The following is a 15,198-nucleotide window of genomic DNA, read 5'->3' as shown; positions in this document are numbered from 1 at the left end:
GAATACCAATATGGTACACAGCCAGCTCTCCTGTTAGGTCATGTGTGTTAGTCTTGTTTACCCAACCTTAACATCAGTCAGCACTTGGAGGACAGGTACCATGTCCTACACTCCCTTTTTCCCCCCAGCAGTGTCTAGCTGATTTTTAAAATCATGGTTATTTATTTTTAATATATGGCTTAATTATCCTTAAAATTGTATTTGGGAAGTTAGCTCTATTTGGTTTAGAATAAACCTTGGGATGAAATTTCTGCCACTCTATGGATTTGTCAGAACTTCTTTTAAATGTACCATTGATTCGGAAGTTTGTAACTTTGCACTGGTTGCTTTTTACCTTTAGGCCTTGCTTAATACAGACTATTGCATACTACTAGTATAATGCACACGGTCCTTGCTTAATTACATTCCAGGCAAGATACAGGTACCTCTGCTTTGCCCATATACTTACATCACAGCCAAATGATCAACTGTGCAATAACTAGGGAAATTATCACACAGGATCACAGTAATATCACATAAACAATTTTTCACCCTTATTCATGTTTATGATAAAGAATAAAATGACATTTGAATCCTCACTGGTCCCTAGGGGGTGTCAATAAATGCTAGTTTCTCTTCTCTCTTCAAAATGAAATAATCAGCCTTATGAATTTATTTATTTTTGAAAGATTTTATTTATTTATTCATGAGAGACACAGAGAGAGAGGCAGAGATACAGGCAGAGGGAGAAGCAGGCTCCATGCAGGGAGCCTGATGTGAGACTTGATCCTGGGACTCCAGGATCACACCCTGAGCTGAAGGCAGGCGCTAAGCTGCTGAGCCACTCAGGTGTCCCATGAGCCTTATGAATTTAAAAAGTAGGGGCACCTGGGTGGCTCAGTTGGTTGAGCATCCAACTGTTGATTTCAACTCAAGTTGTGATCTCACGGTATGGTACTGAGCCTTGTGCTGGGCTCCATGCTGAGTGTGGAGTCTGCTTAAGATTCTATCTCTCCCTCTGCCTCCACCTCTCCACTCACCCCCCCACCACTTGCTCTCACTTTCTCTAAAAAAATAAAATAAAATAAAAATTAGAACATATTTTTTAAAAGTCCAGGTATATCCATAGAGAAGGCAGAAATTTTACTGCAAGATTTGTTCTAAACCTTGTTTCTGGCTGGAATAAAGAATAATAATATATTTCAAATATGCAAAGTTATGTTATGTGATTAAAATGTAAATTTATTTACAAGAGTTATCTATGTTCTTCTTGTCATTATATATTTTTTCTCCAGGGGTTCTTAACTACAATTACAACCATAAGAGAGGAGAGGTCCCCTCAGATTAAGAAGTGATCCTCACATTAAAAACAAACAAGGGGGGATCCCTGGGTGGCACAGCGGTTTGGCGCCTGCCTTTGGCCCAGGGCACGATCCTGGAGACCTGGGATCGAATCCCACATCAGGCTCCCAGTGCATGGAGCCTGCTTCTCCCTCTGCCTATGTCTCTGCTTCTCTCTCTCTCTCTCTCTCTCTGTGTGTGTGTGACTATCATAAATAAATAAAAAATTAAAAAAAAAATAAAAAAAAATAAAAACAAACAAGGGTACTTGGGTGGCTCAGTTGGTTAAGTCTCTGCTTTTAGCTCATGATCTCAGGGTGCTGGGATTGAGCTCCACATTGGGCTCCCTGATCAGCAGAGAGTTTGCTTCCCCCTCTCCCTCTGACCCTCCTCCCTCCTTGTGAGCTCTCTCTGTCTCAAATAAAAAAATAAAAAATAAAAATAAATAAATAAATAAAATATTTAAAAACAAACAACAAGGGATGCCTCTGTGGCTCAGCAGTTTAGCACCTGCCTTTGGCTCAGGTCATGATCCCAGGATCCCGGGATCGAATCCCACATCAGACTCCCTTCAAGGAGCCTGCTTCTTCCTCTGCCTTGTGTCTCTGCCTCTCTCTGTCTCTCATAAATAAATAAATAATAAAAATCTTAAAAAAACAAAACAACAAGCAAACCCTAGAGGAGCTATTTCTTTCTTTCTTTTTTTTTTTATGGAGTTCAATTTGCCAACATATAGCATAACACCCAGTGCTCATCCCATCAAGTGCTCCCCTCAGTGAGGAGCTATTTCTTTATGATTATAGAATTTCTGTTTGGCGTAATGAAAAAGTTTTGGAAATGGGTGGTGGTGGTAGTTATATAATAACATTGGCATGAATGCAATTCATGCCACCGAACCAAACACTTAAAAAATGGCTAAAATGGCATATTTTATTATTTTACCACCATAAGAAATGATAAAAATAAATAGGTAGACTTTCTTCACAACATCAAGATTTTTTTAAACTTTCACTTCAATAAATATTTATTGAATGCCAGGGGAAGATGGAGGAAAACAAATATATTTATTGAGTGCATGATTTGTGCTTAGGTATGAACAAAAGTAGGCTCAGGATGGTGACTTAAATATAAAGAGAACTTACAGCATGGCAAGCTCAGTCATTGGCATTTCCTGTATCTCATGATAGTATCAGGCCATCTCTGTAAGGCTGGTATCATTTTTGTCACCCTTTTATAACTGGGGAGGCATGGGTGAAAACACTTGTCAAGACTCGTAAAAAGAGGGACCAGAAGCTCTTGGTAAATGTCCTATTATTTCACTTGACTTCATCATGTTTTCACAATATGAAATGCCTATTTAATACGGTCTTATGTTCCTATTAAGTTTCTGGGATAGAAAAGGAGAACATTAGAAGGCTAGCATGTTCTAAATATAGCTGCTCTCTCCTCTTCCAGTCTCTGGGGGCGGGGGGGGGGGGGGGGGGGGTCTTTGCCCTGAAACCTAACGCTGTCTTTGCTTTGGTTTCTTTCACTTCCTTTTGAATCTGTTATCTTCCTTCTTGGACTCTTTTGCCAGAAGGCAGGGCCTATGAGAGGAGACCCTCAATTTCGTCAGAGCTAGCAAAAGACAGGAAGTTTACGCAGAGCAAAACTATTTGCTAGAATTGCTTTTGATCCTCAAGCTCTTGGTAGTGTCTGAGATGCTGTCACCAGGATTCTGTTGCACAAAGAGAAAGATAAAAATATCTCTCTGATGGGTGCATTTTCTCTCTTTCCCATCCTCTTGCCAGGAACGCTGGAAAAGGCTCCCAGGCTGATTGGAGGCATTAGGTCGTCGCTTTGAATCTCAGTGTTTGAGAAAGAAATGTGGGTAGTACCCGGCTCCTGGTGGAGAAGAAAGGAACTCAGGGCGATAGGAGAAGCCTCGACTGCACCCTGCCCATTTCCTCCAGGCTAGTGTATTTGGAAAGCCTCAGTCTTCCTGGTCATTGCAGGACCACGCTGAGGGGCCGCTGCATTTCCTCTGATTCTTTCCCTTGCCCCCGAGGGCTGGCAAAGGGAAGCTCCTGGAACTTTAAGGGACATGGATCTTGGGCAGAAGTCTCTATAGGAAAACGTACAAGGGTAGAAGTCTTCTCCATATCGCCACTGCCTCTCTTCCAAGGCTGGGGCTGCTTCATCACACGTCCTAACTGAAGTGAGTTGTCTGTTTTTATTTTTTCAAGTGTTCTGAGTAGAGAATCTTGATTCGTTTTTGGTATGCTTCTTAACAAACCTGTCACTTAAGCCAGTACTTCTCATACTCCATTGTGAATATGAATCACTTGGACATTTAGTTAAAAAGCAGCAGAATTCTGTGGCCCTGGTTTGGGCCCGAGACTGCATTTCTGACAAGTTTGCAGGCAATCTCAGATCTGTTAGTCCGTGAACCATGCCTTGAGTAACAAGGGTGTAAATCCTCTGGGTTTTTTTTGTTTTTTTGTTTTTTGTTTTTGTTTTTTTGCTGTTTTTTGGGGAAAAGAATTGGGGGTTGCTGGTGGAATGAAGGTATTTAACCAAGAATGTGATTTATGTAGAGTACCTGAAAAGAAAATCAGTCACCATTCCTGCCCTGGTTGTATCTGCTTTAATGGACTATCTCTAAAATTTGGGGTTTCTGTTAAACAGTTCCTAGATGTGCTAAGCCAAGTCATCCCTAGTGAGAGAGAATGTTGGGCTGCTCTTTAGACTGCATGGATCACTTTGAGTAGAGCTAGAAATCCTTTAATTTTTGCAATTTAGGGTATGAGGTGTCCTATCACACCTCAACTGGTACAGCTAGTGGTCACTTTGAACATTTCGGTTTCAATGAAAAATTATGCATGCTAGAAAAATAATGGTGTTTTGCACCTATCATTTGGAGGTAAAGATTGTAAGGCTTATGAGTCTACTACATGGTTTAAAGTCAATTCAAGTAAGGAATATAATGAATATGTTTTATATTCTTATGAGAGGCCTTTAAGTTCTCCTGGTACTAGCTCCCTCTCTTAAATGATACACATTTGGGGATCCCTGGGTGGCTTAGCGGTTTAGCACCTGCCTTCAGACCAGGGCGTGATCCTGGAGTCCCCGGATCGAGTCCCGCCTCGGGCTCCCTGCATGTAGACTGCTTCTCCCTCTGCATGTGTCTCTGCCTCTCTCTCTCTCTCTGGGTCTCTCATGAATAAATAAATAAAATCTTTTTAAAAAAATGATACACATTTGGGATGCCTGGGTGGCTCAGCGGTTGAGCGTCTGCCTTTGGCTCAGAGCTTGATCCTGGGGTCCTGGAATCAAGCCCCACATGGGGCTCCCTGCAGGGAGCCTGCTTCTCCTTCTGCCTGTGTCTCTGCTTCTCTCTGTGTCTCCCATGAATAAATAAATAAAATCTTTAAAATAAAATAAATGGTACAAATTTATCTGAAAGTCACTTTTAATCCAAGAGAGACAAGCTAAGAGGAAAAAAAAATGAATATTAGATAGGAAGTCTACCTATTCTGTCCCTAGTTGAGGGGAGAAAATAGCAATGGAAAAAAGTGGGAAATAAAGACTGTGGTGGCCTGGGATGTCTTAGCTACGTGAAATGAATAAGGAAACCCCAGTCTAGAAATAGAATTCTTATCCACACTGGCATGGGAGTTCTTCCAGAATAGTAGCTCATGTCTTCCTCAGCAGGAGAAATGTACTTGAAACAGAATAAATTGTAAATTGTGCTGTTGTGATGAATGAACATGCTAAAACTATTTGTCATTAAGTTTAGGAGTATGCGATGAGATCAAAGTTCCGAGGAATGTGCAGGCCTGGTGAAGCACGATAGGAACCCATTAAACCATCCCAGAGATAGGGGAATTGCTTCTGTTTGAAATGAGCTTCAGATAACACTCCTTTTAATTATGGGGTATCACCAGAGGTGTTACTGAAAGATAACAACCTGTGTGGCACAAACATTGACCAATCAGCACAGAAGCTACTGTAAAGAGCCCATACAACAGCAGCTGCTAGGCAGTAAGAATGTTCAAGACTGTACATTGGCCTCAGCTATTATAGGTCTTTTTTTTTTTTTAAGATTTTATTTACATATTTGAGAGAGAGAGAGAGCGCTTGCACATGAGAGCAGGGGGAAGGGGAAGGGCACAGGGAGAGGGAGAAGCAGACTCCCTGCTGAGCAGAGAGCCTCATGTGGGGCTTGATCCCAGAACCCTGAGATCATGACTGGAGCTGAAGGCAGAGGCTTAACCAACTGAGCCACCTGGGTGCCCTGATATTGTATGTTTTAATTAAACTTTCTGTGGGGAGGAGACATTATAAAGCTACAGATGAGTTCAGGGATATTAATGGTATCCCTGCCACCATCTGCCAAAGCTCTGGCAGATGAGGCCACTTCCCTCTGTTCCCTCTTGTCAAGCCCAGAACAACCCTCATCGAAGCTGTGTATCTCTAGCAACCTACACTAAAAGTCACTACAAGATTCAAAATCCTACCCATTTCCTGAGTAGAAGGGAAGATGCATATATTCTGTTGTAAAGAGTTACGGCAAGGGATCCCTGGGTGGCTCGGCAGTTTTGCGCCTGCCTTCGGCCCAGGGCATGATCCTGGAGTCCAGGGATCAAGTCCTGCATCAGGCTATCGGCATGGAGCCTGCTTCTCCCTCTGCCTGTGTCTCTGCCTCTCTCTTTCTCTCTATGTCTGTCATGAATAAATAAATAAAATCTTAAAAAAAAAAAAGAGTTACAGCAGAAAATGAAACTTGATCACGATGTTATCCTTCCATACAAAGCATTGTTGCATACGTTATCCCATTTGATTTTCACAACTGTCATAGGGTACAGGTCAAGGAACTTATTATTTTAACCTGTTAATGAAGAAAGTCAGACTCTGGTTAAGCAGTTTGCTACAAGGCACATAGCTGGTTAGTGGGCGTGCTGGATTTGCTCGTGGTTCAGGTTAACCTTGTGCTCTTCTTGCTCCTCTCAATCATTCTCTCAGGATCTTTGAAAACCTATATTGTTCTGTACTAGGTCTGTTTTCTTTTTATGTCATAATTTGAAAACTTTGTACATTGAAAATAATTCTGTTTCTACTTCTTTTGTCAAAATTGTTTTTATGTTTGTCTTAAGCTTTGCCTTCATTAAGACCTTTACCCCACAGGAGTAAATGTTTTAGGGCAGTAGGTCTCAGACTTTATCATTCTTTCTTTTTTTTAAGATTTATTTATTTATTCATGAGACACACACACACACACACACACACAGACAAACAGACAAACAGACAAACACAGGCAGGGGGAGAAGTAGGCTCCATGCAGGGAGCCCGACCTGCAACTCGATGCCAGGTCTCCAGGATCACACCCTGGACTGAAGGTGACGCTAAACCGCTGAGCCACCGGGGCTGCCCAGACTTTATCATTCTTAAAAATCACCCAGGGATGGGCACCTGGGTGGCTCGTGGGTCCCTGATGAATGTTTGGTGAGTGAATGAGTGAGAGAGAATCCATCAAATCCTCCTTGTGGTCTACAAGTTTCTGTGATCTGACCCTGACTTATCCTTGTAACCTCATCTCTCTCCTCTCTCACCTTTATTCTGATCACACTGGCCTTCAAGCCTTTGAAAATGCTCAACTGTGACCTCTAGTCCAAAGAGTGTCAAAACACTGCCTGTGGGGCAAATCTGTCCTACCATCTATTACGATAAAGTGTTATTGGGGCACCTGGGTGGCTCAGTCGGTTAAGTGTCTGCCTTTGGCTCAAGGCGTGATCCCAGGTCCAGGGAGTGAGTCCTGCATTGAGCTTCCTGTGAGGAGCCTGCTTCTCCCTCTTCCTGTGTCTCTGCCTCTCTCTGTGTGTCTCTCATGAATAAATAAATAAAATCTAAAAAAAAACAAAACAAAAAACCCTCTAACTTCAATAAAACTATAGTAATTAAAAAAAAACCTGTGGTAATGGCATAAAAAAAAATACAGACCAATGAAATGGAATAGACAGCCCTCAAATAAACTCTCATGTATGTGGTCAAACGATTTTTGACAAGGATGCTAAGACCATCCAATGAGGAAAAGAGTCTTTCCCACAAATGGTGCTGGGAAAAGTGGATAACCACATGCAAAAGAATTGTCAGACCCTCATCTTATATCATATACAAAAATTAAGTCAAAACGAACCAAAGACCTAAACATAATAGCTAAAAGTATAAAACTCTTAGATAAAAACATAAGGGAAAAGCCTCATGACATTGGATTTGGCGGTGATTTCTTGGGTATGACACCAAAAGCACAGGCAACAAAACAAAAACTAGATGAATTGGGCTTCTTCAAAATTAAAAACTTGCATGTCTCAAAAGACATTATTAAAAAAGTGAAAAGACAACCCACTGAATGGGAGAAAATATTTGCAAATCATATATCTGATAAGGGGTTAATATCTAGAATATATAAAGAATTCATATAGCTCAACAACAAAAGCCAAACAACCCAATTTTAAAAGGACAAAGGACTTGAATAGACATTTCTCCAAAGATGATATAAGCATGTGAAAAGGTGCTTAACATCACTTATCATGAGGGAAATATAATGAGATACCATATCATACTCACTAGGATGGCCATAATAATAATTTTTAAAAAAAGGAAAATAACAAGATTTGGCATGGATATGAAGAAAGTGGAACCTTCATGCTTTGCTGGTAGGAATGTGAAGTGATGTAGTACTATGGAAAACAGATTGGTGTTCCTTAAAAAATTAAACATAGTGTTACCATATGATCCAACATTTCCACTTCTGATAAGGGATTAATATCTAGAATATATAAAGAATTCCTATAGCTCAACAACAAAAGCCAAGCAATCCAGGGATCCCTGGGTGGCGCAGCGGTTTGGCGCCTGCCTTTGGCCCAGGGCGCGATTCCGGAGATCCGGGATCGAATCCCACATGGGGTTCCCGGTGCATGGAGCCTGCTTCTCCCTCTGCCTGTGTCTCTGCCTCTCTCTCTCTCTCTCTCTCTCTCTCTGTGTGACTATCATAAATAAATAAAAATTAAAAAAAAAAAAAAGCCAAGCAATCCAATTTTAAAAGGGTTGAATATTGAATATTAAAAGAATCGAAAGCAGGCAGGCACTCAAATAGAAATTTGTACACTTGTATTCATATCAGCATTATTCACAAAAGCCAAAAGATGAAAGTGATTCAAATGTCTATCAATAGAAGAATACACTAAATATGTATTATAATGGAATTTTCCATTATAATGGAATATTCGTTTAAAAAATCCTGACACATGGATGAACCTTGATGACATTATGCTAAGTGAAATGTGCTAGTCATCAAAGGATAGATACTGTATGACCTATACACTTATATGATTCCTGCAGGAGTCAAATTCATAGAAACAGAAATTAGAATAGTGGTTGCCACTGGGGCAAGGAAGGACTGAATCGGTTATTGTTTAGCAGGTACAGATTTTCAGTTTGGGGAAATGAAAAAGTTCTGGAGATAAGTGGCGGTGATGGTTGCACAACAATGTTAATGTACTTAATGTCACAAAACTCTACTCAAAAGTGGTAAATTTTATGATATAGATATTTTACCACAGTGAAAAAAAACAGGTTTTTGCATGACTGGTTCTTATTCTTCAGTTTTCAGCTCAAATGGTATTTCCTCAAGGAAGGCTCCCATTATTCTATGTAATTTCCTTATATGACATATCACTTTCTGAAAGGGATCATATCTATATCTATTTATCATTTGTCTTCATTAGAATGTAAACTTCCTAAGGATAAGGCCTTTGTCTAATTCAAAGCTATATCCTAAGACTTGGTTCTTGGCACATGGTAGATGCTTAATAAATATTTGTAGACTAAACTACAGTTGACCCTTGAACAACATGAGTTTGAACTGTGTGCATCCACTAACATATGGATTTTTCCAAAAAATATATTGGAAAATTTTTGGAGATTTACAACAATTTGAAAAAACTCACAGATAAACTGCATAGCCTAGATATATCAAGAAAATTAAGAAGTTAGATATGTCATGAATGCAAAAAAATATATGTAGATACTATTTTGTAATTTACTATCATAAAATATACACAAGTCTATTATAAAAAGTTAACATTTGTCAAAATGAATGTGCACAGGGGTGCCTGGGTGGCTCAATTGGTTAAGCATTCTACTCTTGGTTTCAGCTCAGGTGGTGATCTTAGGGTCATGAGATTGATCCCTGTCCAGGCCCACACTCAGTGTAGAGTCTCTCTCGCTCCCCCTCTTCCTCTGCCCCTCCCCTTACTCTCTCTCTCAAATAAATACATCTTTTTTTTTAAATTTTAAAAAAATATTTTATTTATTTATTCATGAGAGACACACACAGAGAGAGAGGCAGAGATACAAGCAGAGGGAGAAGCAGGCTCCATGCAGAAGCCCAACGTGGGACTTCATCCCGGGTCTCCAGGATCATGCCCTGGGCCAAAGGCAGGCGCTAAACTGCTGAGCCACCCAGGCATCCCAATAAATATATCTTTAAAAAAAAAAAAAAAAAGTATGTGCACTGGGATGCCTGGGTGGCTCAGTGGTTAAGCATCTGCTCAGGGCATGATCCTTGGGTCCCAGGATCGAGTCCTGAATCAGGCCACCCGCAAGGAGCCTGCTTCTCCTTCTGCCTATGTTTCTGCCTCTCTCTGTGTGTCTATTATGAGAAAGTAAATAAAATCTTTAAAAAACAGTATGTGCACAAACACAGACCATACATGATGCCATTTGTGATCAAGAGAAATGTAAGCAAATGCAAAGATGCAGTATTAAATCATAACTACATAAAACTAACACTAGTACATACTATACACTGCAAGAATTTTATAGCCACCTCTCCTAGCTATGGTGGTGAGCTCGAGTGTTGCCAATATCCATTTAAAATGCTGTGTTAAAATAATAATCTCTGTATGACCCGTTTGTCTCTCCAGTATATTGTGTATCACAGTAAAATGTATTTTCTCACAGTTCTCCCATATTTTTCACCATGCTTAGTGCAGCATTGTAATCCTTGAAAAACACTATGGGACTCATATGAAGTGCCACTGATGATGCTCAAAGTGCTTGCAAGAAACAGAGGAAAGTCAGGATATTACAAGAAAAAGTTGAGTTGCTTGATATGTACTGTAGATTGAGGTCTGTGGTGTGGTTGCCTGTTATTTCAAGATAAATGAATCCAGCATAAGAAGCATTAGAAAAAAAGAAAAGAAATTTGTGGGGATCCCTGGGTGGCTCAGCGGTTTAGCGCCTGCCTTTGGCCCAGAGCACGATCCTGGAGTCCCGGGATCGAGTCCCACATCGGGCTCCCGGCATGGAGCCTGCTTCTCTCTCCTCCTGTGTCTCTGCCTCTCTCTCTCTCATAAATAAATAAATCTTTAAAAAAATTTTAAAAAATTTGTGAAACTGTCACTGTCGCTATACCAGTGAGGGTGAAAACTTGGCACTTTGTGCAAAATACCTTTTTACCTCATTTTGAAAATGCAGCTCTTATTTGAGTACAAGATTAGTATACGAAAGGTATACCTATAGGCTCTAATATGATTCTAGAAAGTGGGGTCATTATATGACAACTTATAGCAAAAGGAAGATGAAAGATCTAAAGCTGGAGAACTTAATGCCAGCAAAGGATGGTTTGATAATTTTAGCAAGAAGTTTGGCTTAAAAGATGTCAACAGGAGAAGGAGCTTCTGCCAACCAACAGGCAGCCAGGTGAGTTCTCAAACCCACTAAGAAAATCATTGAGGAAAAAAAATATCTGCCTTAACAGGTTTTTAATGCAGACCAAAGTGCCCTATTCTGAAAAAAAGTGTCACAAAGGACATTTATTACTAGGGAAGAAAAGCAAGCACCAGGATTTAAGGCAAGAAGGAATAGGCTAACTGCTGTTCTGTGCAAGTGCAGTGGGGGTTTATGATCAAGACTGCCTTATCTATAAAACTGCTAACCCTTGAGCTGTGAAAGGGAAAGATAAACACCAGCCACCACTGTTTTGGTTGTACAAGAAAACCTAGACAAGGAGAACCCTTTTTTCTGGATTGGTTCCATCAATGCTTTGCTCCTGAAGTCAGGAAGTACCTTGCCAGGAAGGGACTGCCTTTTAATGTTCTTTTGATTTTGGGCAATGCCCCTGTCCACCCAGGACCCCATGAGTTCAACATCAAAGGTGTTGAGGTGGTCTACTTGCCCTCAAATTCAATCTCTAGCTCATGGCATCATAAGGACCTTTAAGGCTCATCACGCATAGTACTTTAAGGAAAGGATTGTCAACACTATGAAAGAGAACTACAAGAGAGAGCACGTCATGAAAGCCTGGAAGGATCACCCCACTGGAGATGCCATTGTTGTTATAGAAAAAGCCATGAAAGCCATCAAGCCCCAAACAATAAATTCCTGCTGGTGAAACTGTGCCCAGATGCTGTGCAAAACTTCACAGGAATTATAACAAAGCCAATCAAGGAAATCATGAAAAAGATTGTGGATATGGATATGGGGAGGGGGTGGAAAAGTGGAGGAAGGTTGTGGTAAAGGGTTTCAAGATCTGGATCTTGGAGAAATTTAAGAGCCAATAGACACCACACCAGAGAAATTAACAGAAGATGACCTGATGGAGATGAGTGCTTCCAAACCAGTGGCAGACAATGAAGAGGAGGATGTTGAAGAAGCAGTGCCGGGAAACAAACAGATGTTAAACAATCTGGCAGAAATGTTCTGATTATTCAAGACTGCTTTTGAGTTCTTTCACAACATGGACACTGAAATTAAGCAAATGGTGGAAGGATTGGTATTGTTTAGAAACATATTTAGAGAAAGGAAAAAGCAAGTATGTCAGGCAGAAATTACATGTATTTCCATAAAGTTACACCAAGTGTGCCTGCCCCTCCTGCCTCACCTTCCGCCTCCTCCACTTCTACTACCTCTGCCACCTTGACACAGCAAGACCGATTCCTCCCCTTCTTTTTTTTTCCCTCTCCTTCTTCTTCCTCAGTCTATTCAACATGAAAATGACAAGGAGGACCTTTGTGATGGATTGCTTCCACTTAATAGTAAATAGTTATCATGCCATAAGTTAATAAACAGCTGTTGAGTATGCATGCGAGTGTCTGTGTGAAAATTGAGTAACTGTACAAGAGCTGTATGGAGACATTTTGTGTCCTTATCATCATCATTGCCTGAGTATTCATTGTGTACAACGTTGTATGCAAGAATTGTATGGAAGTGGGTAGCCTATCCTTACACAGGCATAAGATGAGTGATATTTAATGTAAAATTAATATTTTTTTTAATTTTTTAATTTATTTATGATAGTCACAGAGAGAGAGAGAGGCAGAGACACAGGCAGAGGGAGGAGCAGGCTCCATGCAGGGAGCCCGATGTGGGATTCGATCCCGGGTCTCCAGGATCGCGCCCTGGGCCAAAGGCAGGCGCCAAACTGCTGTGCCACCCAGGGATCCCGTAAAATTAATATTGTGGTAGTTTTCTTACTGTTTTACAACTTTGCCTTCAACAAATTACATTATTATATAGTATGCTTCTGTCTCTGTCTCTCTCAATTGGAATAACTATGTATCAGGCTATTATTACAAGTAAGTGGTTTTTAAAAAAATGTACCAATGTTTCCAATACTGTATTATGAGGGGCCTCTGGCTGGCTCAGTAGGTGGAGCATGCAATTCTTGATCTTGGGGTCGTGAGCTCAGGCCTTACATTGGGTCTAGACCCTAGATTAAAAAAGGAACAATACTGTATTATGAATATGACTATAATACTATATGCCATAAAAATTCTATAGTGATTCATTCATTATGTATTGGCTAGGCTACCATGAAGCAATCATATCAATTATACTAAGCTATCATAGAGCAATCGTATTGTTGCTTCTCCATTATCAATGCATGAATCATTATATCTGTAAATAAATATGATTTCTTCATATTATCTCTTCATAGGGCACCTGGATGGCTCAGTGGTTAAGCATCTGCTGTTGGCTCAGGTCGTGATTCTGGGGTCCTGGGATCAAGTTCCACATCGGGGTCCCCCACAGGGAGACTGCTTCTCCCTTTGCCTCTCTCTCTGTGTATCATGAATAAATAAATAAAAATCTTTAAAAATATATATATATATATCCCACCTCTTCTTTATTTATTCATCAGTCAACGGATATTATATATATATATAATTTATATATTGGAATATAATGATAATATATATAATGGAATATTACTCAGCCATAAAAAGAGAATGAAATCTTGCCATTTACAGTGATGTGGATAGAGCTACAGGGTATAATGCTAAGCAAAATAAGTCAGTCAGAGAAAGACAAACATCAAATGTGGAATTTAAGAAACAAAACAAATGAGCAATGGGGAAAAAAAAGAGAGAGACAAACCAAGAAACTTACCCTTAATTATAGAGAATAAAATGATGGTTACCAGACGGGGGGGTGCATGGGGGGATGTGTTAAATTGGTGATGGGGATGAAGGAGTGCACTTGTCATAATGAGTACTGGGTATTGTATGGAAGTGTTGAATCTATATTGTACACTTGAAACTAATATTTTACTCTGTGTTAACTAACTGGAATTTAAATAAGAATTTGAAAAGATAATATTGAGATAGGCACTGAGAGATGATTCATCTTGTAAATAGACAATATAAACTCACAGTATCAATAACAGTACAGTACTATAAATGTATTCTGTCTTCCTTATGATTTTAATAACATTTTCTGTAGCTCACTTTTTTGTAAGGATACAGTATCTAATACATATAACATGAAATATGGTAATCAACTGTTCCTTGTAAGCTTCTGGTTGACAGTTAGCTATTAGTAGCTAAGGTTTTAGGGAGTCAAAAGTTGGATTTTCAAATGCTCTGGTGGTGGTACCCCCAACCCTTGAGTTGCTCAAGGGTCAACTATAATAAAAACAGCTTAATGAGAAAAGAGAAAGGGCTCCACCTGGAGGTTATATTAATAAGTATAATTCTGTGGGAGTTTTAAATGTACAATACTCAAAAGTCAAAGCCAAACAGAAAATTTAACTTCAATAGTATTAGCTGTGATAATGGAGTGAGAAGTCATGAAGGAGAAATGAATCAAACATTTTTGTATAAACGATTTCCATATGAACTCCCTTCTCAGTCTCCAAATTCTCAGGACTTAAGCAATTCCTCTAGTTCCTCTCCTTGTATCACCCTTTCATTTACTTACTGTTTATGGATGCTTTCATGCTACAATACCAGAATGGAGTGGCTGCTACAGCAACTGCATGGCCCACAATCCTAAAGTATTTGCTCTCTAGCTTTTTCAGAAAAAGCTTGCCAATGGATCCCTACTGCAGATAAAGATAATAGACTGGGAGTATTTGTTTACTATTCTCCAGGAATTTCATATTCATTCAAATAAATTTAGAAATATTTGTTGAGCACCTGCTGTTTCAGGCACTGTCCTAGGCACCAAGGACAAACCAGTGAATGGAATAGAACCTATTCTCATAAAGCTCACTTTCTAGTGGAAGAAGAGAGATAATAAACAATAACCTAATGAATAATACAGTGTATTAGAAAGTGAGAATGGCTAGAGAGAAAAGCATAGTAAGGGAAGGGGTAATTAGGTAGGCAAGAGAGGTTTCACAATTTTATCTATCTATCTATCTATCTATCTATCTATCTATCTATCTATCATCTATTTATTGAGAGCATGCATATGCATGCATGAGCAATGGGGGAGGGGCAGAGGGAGAGATTTTTTTTTTTTTGAAAGGAGAGAGAGAGAGAGAACATGAGTGAGGAGGGTCAGGGAGGGGCAGAGGGAGAGGGAGAAGCAGATTCTCTGCTGATCAGGGAG

At 39.9% G+C, this 15,198-nt stretch overlaps 1 long non-coding RNA gene across 1 annotated transcript; it reads left to right on the top strand.

Annotated features, from left to right (window-relative positions):
• Positions 1-2,877: 2,877 nt before the first annotated feature.
• LOC125754171 (uncharacterized) lies at positions 2,878-13,468 on the top strand. The gene is made up of 2 exons (XR_007407713.1): positions 2,878-3,517; positions 13,301-13,468. It is a non-coding gene; the product is annotated as an uncharacterized LOC125754171 (long non-coding RNA).
• The last annotated feature ends 1,730 nt before the right edge of the window (positions 13,469-15,198 follow it).

The sequence above is a fragment of the Canis lupus genome, chromosome 32, assembly GCF_003254725.2.
Source record: "Canis lupus dingo isolate Sandy chromosome 32, ASM325472v2, whole genome shotgun sequence".
NCBI lineage: Eukaryota > Metazoa > Chordata > Mammalia > Carnivora > Canidae > Canis > Canis lupus.
Note: the sequence above shows the minus strand (reverse complement) of the source record. Positions and strands in the feature narration are given on the sequence as shown.